The sequence below is a fragment of the Gorilla gorilla genome, chromosome 7, assembly GCF_029281585.2.
Source record: "Gorilla gorilla gorilla isolate KB3781 chromosome 7, NHGRI_mGorGor1-v2.1_pri, whole genome shotgun sequence".
Classification (NCBI taxonomy): domain Eukaryota; kingdom Metazoa; phylum Chordata; class Mammalia; order Primates; family Hominidae; genus Gorilla; species Gorilla gorilla.
In genome coordinates, this window is record NC_073231.2 from 83,046,004 (window position 1) to 83,058,295 (window position 12,292).

A 12,292-nucleotide genomic window follows, 5' to 3' on the forward strand; every position below is an offset into this window, starting at 1 on the left:
CGCCGCGGCCCGCGGCCAATGAGGGGCTGAGGATTTGGCGGCGGCGGCGCCCCGAGAGTCGGGGTGGGGGGGCTTTGTGCGCGGCGGCGGCGGGAGAGGCGGCGGCGGCGGCCAGCACGGAGGCGGAGGCCGAGGGGGCTGTGCACAGGTCGCCGCGGAGAGGCGTGCGAATTCCGAGCCGAGCGCCGAGGACAGTGCTACCCAGGCCGGGCTGCCAGCCGCAGGCTCCTCTCTGGCAGCAGCGGCGGCGCGGCGACCCCCGTCCCTCGGCCTCCCCTTCGCATCCCACCTCCCGAGCCTTCCTCTTCCCGCAGCACGCCCGGCCCGGCCCGGCCGTGGCCCTCCTCAGTGCCGGCCGCCATGGCAGAGGCGTCCGGCGCGGAGAAAATCTAGCCCGGGGATTTCATGCGGCCTAGCTCGGTTCCGCCTCCTCCCCGCGCGGCCCCAGCGGCTGCCCGCACCCCAGCCCCACTCCGGGCCTCCGTGTCTCTCCTGTGATCGCACTGACACGGCCGGGGGGTTAGAATGGAACAAACTGAAGGTAAAGTGCGTGTGCGTGTGTGTATGTGTGTGTGTGTGTGTGTGTGCGCGCGCGCGCGCGTGTGTAGTGCTAGGTAGGGCTGAGGAGGGAACGACGGGGAGGGGGCGATCTAGGGATGGAGCGCCAGACCCCAGGAGGAATGGAAGGGGAAGCGGGTGGCCTGAAAGGGCTCGAGGGGAGTCCTGACGGAGGAGCAGATGGCAAGGTGGGGGGTGTGGAGGGAATTGGGGGGTGGGGCAGGGGAGGTGGGAGTGGGATGGGAGTCGGAGTGGCGCTGAGCTGGGAATTGGGAAAGTGGGATGGGGGCGGGGATAAGGATGGATCGGGGAGGGGCAGGGAAAGGGGAGAAGAGTTGCATGGAGATTAGAGACCTGGGTGGACTGATAAATAGGGAGGTTTGGGGATGGAGTGTGAGAACCAGAAGAGTCTGGGAGAAGGGGATAAATTTGCTGGAGAAATGGGGTATTTCATGGGAATGAAGGGAGAAATGAGGAATGGAAGTGAAGGAAAAGGTGGATTAGGAAAGGGGATGAGGCAGGCTGCAATAGGAGGATGGGAAATAGACGCAGGAAACTGGAAGACAGGATTGGGCTAGGGAAGGAAATTGAATGAAGACAGGGATGAGAACGATCGACTTAGCGTCAAGAGTGGGAGGAAGAGAAGGGGATGGAGGTCGTTAAAGTGTTAGGAAGGGAGGCCTTTTGTTCCTGTATTTGCGTGTATTCTGTGTCTTTCAAGGCTAGAGAATAGAGAAGCTGGTGGTTATGGGATTGTGATTGTTGTGAAATGGGGAGGTGTGGGTTTTACTGTTTTGAGGGAGAAGGCGATGTGTTTGTGTTATGGAAGGGAGGCAGGGAGAGACATGGCCATAATTTGATGGTTTTGGGGAGGGAGTGAAGATTATTTCGATTTAAAGGGGGCAGGGGCAGCCATGTTTGCTGCCAAGGCACTGCAGTGTAAATAAATTCCTTTTCCTCTCCGACATCAGTATGAATCTGGAAGGGGCCAATTCAGACTGTTAGCCCCCTTTCTTTTTATTCATGAACTCTTTTCCCCTTACGTCTTGGGTCATTTTAAATTATTCATAACCGCCAAAGGAGGTAGTGATGTTTTCCATCTTGTGTGTTTTTGCTGCTTTTCTCCCTCTCTTTACCCTCTTCCTTCTGGTTGCAAACAAGGTATGCTAATGAGCTGCAGTGTAAATTTAACCCATTTAATCAATTTAAAACTAGATTTTTACTAGCTGAAGGAATCATTACTACGCTTACATATCAATTATGATCGTGAAGGCTTTTACGTATTGAAAATTCGTTTGTTTCGGAAGCCTCAGAAGCAGTCAACATGTTTTCTGCAATTCTTTAAGTAAACAAGGAAATTGCATCGGTTATTTTACTTGGGCCTGTGCTCTTGGCAAAGCGCTGTGTCCGGGTGAAAGGGGTAGGAAGCTCTGCTTGTGGTAGATTATCGGCTTGCTGTATTTTGAATGTTGAAAAATTAGAAATGTATGTATTTTTAAATAGTATTTCTGATAGCTCTTGCTTATAGGTGATGAGCGTGTTAAGAGTGATGAGTGTGTTAAGAATAGTATTTTCTTTGTTAAATAAACTCTCTTTTCCCCATCTCTTCTCTTTGCCTTCATGTAGCTGGCTCAATACAATCTCCAGATGCCAGTTCAGCGCAGTGCAATGATCTGTGAAGTAGGCATGCAGTTCTTAGAGTCTCATTGAGATGCCAGGGTTTTTTTTGTTGTTGTTTTGTTTGTTCGTTTTTTGATTGAAACTTCAGTTGACTCTCAGGAAACTACAGTAACTAATATATTCAACTGTAACTACTTGTACAATTTGAAATAATTACTATTCTAAGGTTTAAATCCTGACAAATTTACAGTACATACATTGGTGTTAAGTAGAACCTATTTTATTTCTTATTGAAAAGGATTAAATGTGTGTGTGACCTTTTGTTTTTATTATAGCACTTGGAGTAATCCAAACTTTAACCTATCACATTGATATTGAAACTGTTCTCTAATACCAAGAAGGCCTGTTAACATTGTAATATGGTGGACTCAAACCAGTTGAACTACATTTAACCTACCTAAATGGCAACATCCTCTCAGCTGTTATACAGAAGCTTAGGATATACTCTTGGTTTGTTAGAAAAATGAAATTGAATGTTGTTAAAGTGGTACTTTGTAAATCTGGCTTTTACACTAAAAGCACCCTCTCAGCTTGTAGTATTTTAATTTGATAATATTCAGCCTGAATTTGTTTGAAATTCTGTGAGGAACAGTTGCATTAAAAAAAAATTCAGCATGCTTTTTCTGGAATTTATTTTTATGGCAATTTCAGTTTTATATCTCCTACTTGATTGACATGTTATTTGTAATTAGCTGGTAAATTGTGTGCATGAGCTATCAGTGCTGTAAATTTTTAGGAAAATAAGCAATCATTAAATAGAAAAATTTGTGTTGGAAGCTTTCATTGCTTAAAAAAAAAAAAAAGAAAAAGTTTATTTTTATGTGTGCAGCATCCTTTAAAGATCAGGGTTCCTGCCCAGCTGTCATAAGTATCCTGGTTCCTTGGACAGGTATTCATATACGAAGAAGCCTACTCTTGTTAAATAACACTTATAACCAATTAATATGTCCATCAGCCCACCTGTTACCTGTTGGCTTTTTTTTTCTTTTTTTCCCTAACCCTTAAATTAACAAATGCCCTCTCTTACACTGATCAGATTGAATGAGTTTTGGATAAAGGAAACTGTCTTTGAGATTGGTGATTGTTGAGTGAACTGTCAAATCTGATTCTAATGACAGCGTTTCTGGAATTTATAATAATATTCATAATCCACTAATAGCTGCTCACAGTTGTCCTCACACTGTGCTATGCTGAGTGTCTCACATGCATGATTTCCTTTTATCCTCCTAACAGTTTTATGAAGTTAGTACTTTTTTTTTTTTTTTTTTGAGAGATGGAGTCTCACTCTTGTTGTCTAGGCTGGAGTGCAATGGTGCGATCTCGGTTCAGTACAACCTCCACCTCCCAGGTTCAAGTGATTCTCGTGCCTTAGCCTCCCAAGTAGCTGGGATTACAGGCACATGCCACCATGCCCGCCTCATTTTTGTGTTTTTTTGTTTTTGTTTTTGTTTTGAGACGGAGTCTCGCTCTGTCACCCAGGCTGGAGTGCAGTGGCATGATCTTGGCTCACTGCAAGCTCCGCCTCTCGGGTTCACACCATTCTCCTGCCTCAGCCTCTGGAGCAGCTGGGACTACAGGCGCCCGCCACCACGCCCTGCTAATTTTTGTATTTTTTAGTAGAGACAGGCTTTCACGGTGTTAGCCAGGATGGTCTCGATCTCCTGACCTCGTGATCCACCCGCCTCGGCCTTCCAAAGTCCTGGGATTACAGGCGTGAGCCACCGTGCCCGGCCAATTTTTGTATTTTTTTTAGTAGAGACAGGGTTTCACCGTGTTGGCCAGGCTGGTCTCAAACTCCTGACCTCGTGATCTGCCCACCGTGGTCTCCCAAAGTGCTGGAATTACAGGCATGAGCCAACACGCCCGGCCAAGATGGAGTTTGTTTGTTTGTTCGTTTGTTTGTTTTGACACGGAGTTTCACTCTTGTTGCCCAGGTTGGAGTGTCTCAAAAAAAAAAAAAGTTATTCACATATTCACATATTATAGAAGGCTAAGAAGTTAAAAAAATAAAGTTAGCATTCTTCTCCACTGATAACCACTTGAAGTTTCTTGTATGTCCCTCTGGAAAACTTCTATGCATGTATGTGTATATTTCTCTTAAAATATTTTCAAATCGATCATACTATCTGCATTTTGCTTTTCTGTTTTTTTGTTTGTTTTTTGAGACAGTTTTGCTGTTGTTGACCAGGCTGGAGTGCAGCGGCGCGATCGTGGCTCACTGCAAACTTCACCTCCCGGTTCAAACGGTTCTTCTGCCTCAGTCTCCCGAGTAGCTGGGATTACAGGCATGCACCACCATGCCGGCTAATTTTTGTGTTTTTAGTAGAGACGAGGTTTCCCAAAGTGCTGGGATTACAAGCGTGAGCCACTGCACCTGGCCACTTTTTCGTTTTAACAGCCTATCTGGGACATCTTTTTAAATTAGTACCTATGAATCCACGGCTGGGCGCAGTGGCTCACGCCTGTAATCCCAGCGCTTTGGGAGGGAGGCTGAGGCGGGCGGATTGCTTGAGGTCAGGAGTTTGAGACCAGTCTGGCCAACATGACGAAACACCCATCTCTACTAAAAATACAAAAATTAGCCAGGTGTGGTGGCGGCGCCCGTAATCGCAGCTACTCGGAAGGCTGAGATGGGAGAATTGCCTGAACCCCGAGGGGGAAAGCCGCAGTAAGCTGAGATTGCGCCACCGCACTCTAGCCTGAATGACAGAGCGAGATTCCGTCTCAAAAACAAAACAAGGCCGGGCATGGTGGCTCACGTCTGTAATTCCCGCACTTTGGGAGGCTGAGGCAGGAGGATCACTTGAGGTCAGGAGTTTGAGACCAGTCTGGCCAGCATGGTGAAACCCCCGTCTCTACTAAAAATACAAAAATTAGCCGGGCATGGTGGTGCGTGCCTGTAATCCCGGCTACTCCGGAGGCTGAGACTGGCCAATCGCTTGAACCCAGGAGGCGGAGGTTGCACTGAGCTGAGATTGTACCACTGCGCTCCAGCCTGGTAGGCAAAGCGAGACTCCGTCTCAAAAACAAAACAAAACAAAACAAAGAACAAAAACAATAAAAATTAGTACATATGGATCCACAGCTTTTTTTTTTTTAAATAGTCTTATAAGTATTCCATTGTTTAAAACATTGATTAACATTTAGTTTGTTAGCAGGTTTTGCTATTATAAGTAAATAATAGTTGGTCCTGAATTAAGTTCCTAATAGCCTGTTAAATGGAAGAGAGATAGTACAACTACTTTATTTTAGAAGAGAGAAAACTGAGGCCTATGGAAGTGAAGTCCGGGGCTTTTTTGACAAACCCGTTACTTGGTTCTTTACAGCACAACCTATTGCTTCCTTAAAGTATTGGAGCTGCCTGGCTGGGCGCAGTGGCTCACGCCTGTAACCCCAGCACTTTGCGGGGCCAAGGCGGGTGGATCACCTGAGGTAAGGAGTTCAAGACCAACCTGGCCAACATGGTGAAACCCCGTCTCTACTAAAAATACAAAAAATTAGCCGGGCCCGGTGGTGTGCGCCTGTAATCCCAGCTACTCTTGAGGCTGAAGCAGGAGAATCGCTTGAACCCAGGAGGCAGAGGTTGCAGTGAGCTGAAGTCGCGCCATTGCACTCCAGCCTGGGCAATAAAAGCAAAACTTCGTCTCAAAAAAAAAAAAAAAAAGAAAAAAAGAAAGAATTAGAGCTGCCTATGAAAACTCAAGGTGAGGGGGCAAACTTAAGGTTAAGTATATTTAGTATAAAGAGTTAAAGGGGAGTAAGCTGCAGTGAGGCAAGAGATCTTGTATTTTTTCATATTTTATTCACCATGTTGTGAACATATATGCATAAAATATTTTTACATGCAAAAATGAATTGTGTCCAAGTTATCTTGAGGTGTGTGTTTTTGTATGAAGTGGATTTTAATGGACTTTTCTTGTTTGAATAAAATTATCAATAAAAGATAGCGATGAAACGAAAAAAATTAGAGGTCCATCATGGTCTTAGAAAAGGACCTGGAAAAAAAATAGAGACATTGGTAAAAATTTTAAAGTGAGCTAAAAATCCCTATTTGAAAACAAGTTAAAAATCTTAGCATGGACTGTTGCTTACTTTGTTTATTTAATTTTTTTTTTCTATCAAGAAGAAAATGGGTTACTTATTCATTGGGATCTTTTAAAACAAAAAGATAGTCTTGTCTGTTGTAGACACTCCAGAAATTAGAATCGTTAAAGCTTTAAAAATGCTTAGAACTTGGCATCTGTCCATAAAATCTGTTTTTCAATGCAATTCTGTTTTTAGTTTTACTTTTTTTTAAAAAGCAGTCTATTATTTTTTGAAAAAGCAACTAAGATGATTCATTTATTTGTTAATAAACATGTCCAGCATTTGAGTTTTTAAATGAATGGTGAACTTTATTTCTGCAGGCCAATCTTTTTATAAATTATATTTATAAGTTATAAATAATTATACCTATATTGTTATATTAACAAGGACAAATTTAAGAAATTGCTTATACTAACATTATCTAACCTTTTTTAAAAAAGCTTGCAGTTTTGTTTTCATTTTTACTGTTGCTGTTAGTAAATATGTAATAAAGACTTTAAACACTTCTGTAGTATGTTGTACCTGCACTGTGTAGCATGAAAAGAAGGTAAAGGTATATTTTAAATTTTGTGGACTTAGAGAATATTCAGTTTTTACCACATGGATGTGTTGTTACTCCTAAAGCACAACTTTTTTGATAAGATTTTGAATTTGAAAAAGCTCTTTGAAAAAGTATTCTTAGCTTGTTTTTTTAGATGTGGATCTTTATCATCATTAACTGATCTACAGTGATAACTTTTCCCCCTTCTAATATTTAATTACTAGGTTCTTTTTTCCATCTACATTTAGGGCTACTTAGAGAAAGTGACTAGGAAAATGAAAATTGTTAATATTCATACTGTTTCAGTTTTAGCCATGTGTAGCATGGAAAGATAAAACATGAATAATATCTTACATTTATGTGGCATCTTCTGAGGTGTTTGGTAGAATTCCCACAGAATAACTTGGCTTTTTTAAAATGTGAAGTTAGAAAGCACAAGAATTATTATTTATTTATTTTTTTTTTAATTTTTTTTTTCGAGACAGAGTCTCCATCTGTTGCCCAGGCTGGAGTGCAGGGGCGCGATCTCGGCTCACTGCAAGCTCCGCCTCCCGGGTTCGCGCCATTCTCCTGCCTCAGCCTCCCGAGTAGCTGGGACTACAGGCGCCCCCCAGCACGCCCGGCTAATTTTTTGTATTTTTAGTAGAGATGGGTTTTCACCATGTTAGCCAGGATGGTCTCGATCTCCTGACCTCGTGATCCATCCACCTCGGCCTCCCAAAGTCCTGGGATTACAGGCGTGAGCCACTGCGCCCAGGCAAGAATTATTTAACTCAGTCTTAAGATGGGAAAATTAAGATTTCAGAGACCCCTTCAGGCCAAATAGACTGTCATGTTACGGAGAATAAAATGTTCAGATTTCTGTATAATTAATCTTTTCTCTTTTTTGTGAGACAGGGTCTGGCTCTGTTGCCTCTGCTGGACTCAAACTCTTGGGCTCAAGCAGTCTTCATGTCTCAGCTTCTCTAGTAGCTGGGACTACAGGCAGGTGCCACTGCGCCGGGCTCTGTATGATTACTTAAAACAAATTGAGAGTGTGTGTGTCCTGATTTTTCTTCATAGCTTATATTACCCACATTCTAATAGATAATTAAATATTAAGTAACAAGTATTTTTCTACATAGATGTGCTTTTTCTTATTTTGGTGTAAGTTATGTACATATTTCCTAAGATATATAGGAGATTTATTTTTATTTTTTTATTTTTAGAGACAGGGTCTTGCTCTCTTGCCCAGGCTGGAGTGTAGTGGCATGATCCTAGATCATTGCAGTCTTGAACTCCTTGGATCAAGCAGTTCTCCTAGCCTCATCCTCTGGAGTAGCTATGACTACACACGTGTGCCACCCTGCCCAACTAATTTTTTTTTTTTGAGACAGGGTCTTCCTCTACCACCTAGGCTGGAGTGCAGTGGCACAGTCATGGCTCACTGCAGCCTCAACTTCCCAGGCTCAGGTGATCCTCCCACCTCAGCCTCCTGAGTAGCTGGGACTACAGGCGTGTGCCACCACACCCAGCTAGTTTTGCTTTTTTTTTTTTTTTTTTTTTTTTTGGTAGAGACAGAGTTTTGCCAAGTTGCCCAGGCTGGTCTTGAGCTCCTGGGCTCAACCAATCCTCCCACCTCGTCCTCCCAAAGTGTTGGGATTATAGGCATGAGCCGCTGTGCTGGTCCCCCTAGCTATTTTTAAAAAATTTTTTGTAGAGATGGAGTCTCACTTTGTTGCCTGGCTGGCCTTGAACACTTGGCCTCAAGTGATCCTTATAGGGAGGCATTTTAAATTTAAGAATGGGTAGCTTATTGGGATTTCATAGGTTAAAAAAATTAGTTTATCAAATTGATTTGAGATTAAGAAGATCATATGGAGATACGCCTAGTGGCATTTGGGCCATAGCCAAGACAATATTGTGTCTATTGAATCTTATGTTATCTAATTTCTCTTAGCTGTGGAGGCTTACGAAAACTATATGTAAAAAACAAACAAAAACTTTAAGAAATAGGCATTTTAAAGCCTTTTATGTTATGAAATGTGAAATATAAAAAAAGCATATAAAACTTGAATGTACAGTATAAACAAATAATTAGGAAGTGAAAATACAAAAATTAGGCGTGGTGGCACACGCCTGTAATCCCAGCTACTCGGGAGGCTGAGGCAGAAGAATCACTTGAACAAGGGAGGCGTAGGTTGTAGAGAGCCAAGATTGCGCCACTGCACTCCAGCCTGAGCGACAAAGCAAGACTCTCCATCTCAAAAAAAAAAAAAAAAAAAAAAGGAAGTGAACATCGGGTAACTATCACCCAGGTAATAAGTCCTTTAAGAAAAGCTGCAGAGACAACCTCATTGGTTTAGCTGGTATTGCTTTGGTGGCAGTTGGACTTTAGGGACAAAAATGTATTGATGTCCTTGGTTTTTTTTTTTTCTTTTTTTCTTTTTTTTTTTTTGAGAGGAGTCTCGCTCTGTTGCCCAGGCTGGAGGTCCAGTGGCGCAATCTCGGCTCACTGCAACTTCCGCATCCCGGGTTCAAGCGATTCGCCTGCGTCAGCCTTCTGAGTAGCTGGGACTAAAGGTGCCCATCACCACACCCGGCTAATTTTTGTAGTTTTAGTAGAGACGGGGTTTCGCCGTATTGGCCAGGCGTGAACCACCGCGCCCGGCTGGTGTTTTTTTTTTTTTTTTTTTTTTAATAATAGTAAGAACCTGCGGCCGGGCGCAGTGGCTCATGCCTGTAATCCCAGCACTTTGGGAGGCCGAGGCGGGCGGATCACCTGAGGGGAGGAGTTGGAGACCAGCCTGGCCAACATGGCGAAACCCCGTCTCTACTAAAACTACAAAAATTAGCCGGGCGTGGTGGCAGGCGCCTATAATACCAGCTACTCAGGAGGCTGAGCCAGGAGAATCGCTTGAACCCGGGAGGCGGAGGTTGCAATGAGCCGAGATTACGTCACTTCACACTCCAGCCTGGGCGAAAGAGCGAAACTGTGTCTCAAAAAAAAAAAAAAAAAAAAAAAAAAAAAAGAACCTGAAGAATTCATAAGCATGCGAGTTCAACGAATATAAAAACTGAATAACCAGTTTTTAATTGTTATTGCCAGAAGGGGTCTCTGAACAATGTTTTTAAGGTAGCTTTCTAACATTTATTGTCAGTGTTTAGTGATTTGAAATCTTAGTACCTTACCGATGAATAACAAAAAATAATACTGAATCCTGTAAGAAAGTGCCATTTTATACAAAATGTTGTTTGTTTAGAGTTCATCTCTGTTGCACTTTTTGGTAAGATTCAGTGATTAGGTTTTAAATTAACATGCAAACTCTAAAATGACTTACTTAGAAAATGTCGATTTGTCTATATTGTTAATTTCTTAGCTTAACTATCTTAATTAACAAAAATGAGTTTGACACTCCTGCTTTTGCAGTATTGGAACCATTCAAAAAGTATTAACCTGAGAAGTAATCAGTGATGACTTTCTATGTTTGACCCTTCATCCTTGGTACTTCTTGAGTTTTAACTTTTCTGTAATTTGGGCAAGAGAACCAAATTTCTTTTGAAGCTGGAGAAACTGCATTATGCTTTCCTGGCCTTCAAGAATATTTTCTTAGGTATTTGGAAAGGTTAAGTGTTGATTTTTGAGGATTAGGATAGCAGAAAAATTTGAATGCTTTTTTCCCACTGAGTACCTGCTGAATACGGTCTATTTGCGTACAACTCTGCCATGTGAACTTTGAGAAAGGCATTTTTATAAATTAAAGCCTTTATTTGGTTATTATAATTTTGTCACTCTAAGTGGTCTCCTTTTGTATGATCTCTGCAAGATTCAAATGCATCAGAATATAGTATTTCATATTAGATTGTGGTGAGAAACTTCTTGCTTTGTTTTATTGTATCCTTGAATTCTTTTCTGTAGTGCAATAGCATGTTATTCTTTTTTACTCCCACTGAAGGTTAAATATATTTCATGCTAATTTTTCCCCTGCATGGGCGATAGCGATTTTAAATCTTGAACATGTATGTTGAGTTTTCCTAGATGTGGAAGTAATCATAATTTGATATTTTTAAAAAGATAAATTAGGTAATTTGGCTTTGTGTATGCAGTAGAGTTAATATGCTTTTATTCACCTCATGGTTTCTGTGTCATTACCACCTGTTGGTTTTTATTTTTTAATGGAAAACTTGAACTTCTCCAAAGTGACTAGTTTTAAAATAACATTTATGTAAGGATTGTTTATACAGAGAAATTGAAAACCAAAAGGTATAAAGAAGATTAAAATTATCTAAAATTCTACTAGTTAGAAGTAACTACTATTAATATTTTGTTCTATATCCTTCCAATATTTTTTCATATGTTTTTTTTACATAGTTGGAATTGTGCATCCATATTATTTTGTAACATGTTTTATTATTTAATATATTATGAAATAAATGTTTGTGATTTAAAAAATCAATATAGAATTTCAGTGTACAGGTGTGCTATTATCTGTTTACCATTCTGTGTTGAAGGTCTTTTAGGCAGTTTGCAATTTTGGGATATTGTAAGTTGATGGACATCCTTATACATTAAAAAAAATTATATGGCTGATTATTTCATTACAATAAATTCCTAGAAGTAGAATTACTTAAAAGATATAAACATTTTGAAAGCTTTTGATACGTATTTCCAAACTGTTCTCTTGAAAGATTTTTTAAAATAATAGTTTTATTGAGATATAATTCACATACCATAAAATTTATCCATTTAAAGTATACAATGCAGTGGCTTTTAGTATGTTGACGGGGTTGTATAACCATCACCACAATCAATTTTAGAACATTTCCAGAAAGGTTTGAACCAGTTTAAACCCAGCAATATTATAAAGTTTTGTTTTAAAAACAGCATTTATTCGTAACATTTAAAGTAGTACAGTATACAGGAACACAACAGCTTGTGTGATATATACTTTGTATGCATTTGAGAGAGATTTTAGAAAGTCCTTCATGAGAAGATGATGCCCCTACGTCCCATTTTAAGAAAACCTGACATATTAAGCTTAAGCTGATTAAACAAAATATGAGGTATTTTTTTTGAATTATAAAATTATTCTCCTGAGCCTGGGCGACAGAGCGAGACTCTGTCTCAAAAAAAAAAAAAAAAAATTATTCTCCTGGACAGTCAGAATGTCTTTATTGAGAGAGTATTGCGTATGGTTTAAAATTTTTTTAAAAAATTCAAATTTGATTTAGAAACACTTTATTTTAGAAGACATCTGTGGAAAGTATGTTTTACCTATACAGTTAACTGTAGCAAACTTATCACCTTATAGAAAATATGGTTTTCTTTTTATTGAGAGGTTTGCTTTGTTCTAATTGACCTTCCCCCCGAAAGTTGTTCTTTTGTTATGTTTGCTTAAGCCGTTTAACAAAACATTTTTTAAAAACTGGGTGGGCTGGCTGGGCGTG

The 12,292-nt window shown here is 40.8% G+C and overlaps 1 protein-coding gene across 8 annotated transcripts in view; it reads left to right on the forward strand.

Annotated features, from left to right (window-relative positions):
* The first annotated feature begins 35 nt into the window (after positions 1-35).
* NSD3 (nuclear receptor binding SET domain protein 3) overlaps positions 36-12,292 on the forward strand; it is a 112,688-nt gene continuing 100,431 nt past the window's right edge. For 3 of the 8 annotated variants that reach the window (XM_019032148.4, XM_019032152.4, XM_063709338.1), the window contains exon 1: positions 40-541. The gene's annotated coding sequence lies outside the window, so the exon portion shown is untranslated. Of the gene's footprint in view, positions 542-614; positions 747-12,292 lie in introns of those variants that run through there. The other 5 variants (XM_019032150.4, XM_019032154.4, XM_019032155.4 and 2 more) reach the window with 4 other exon arrangements.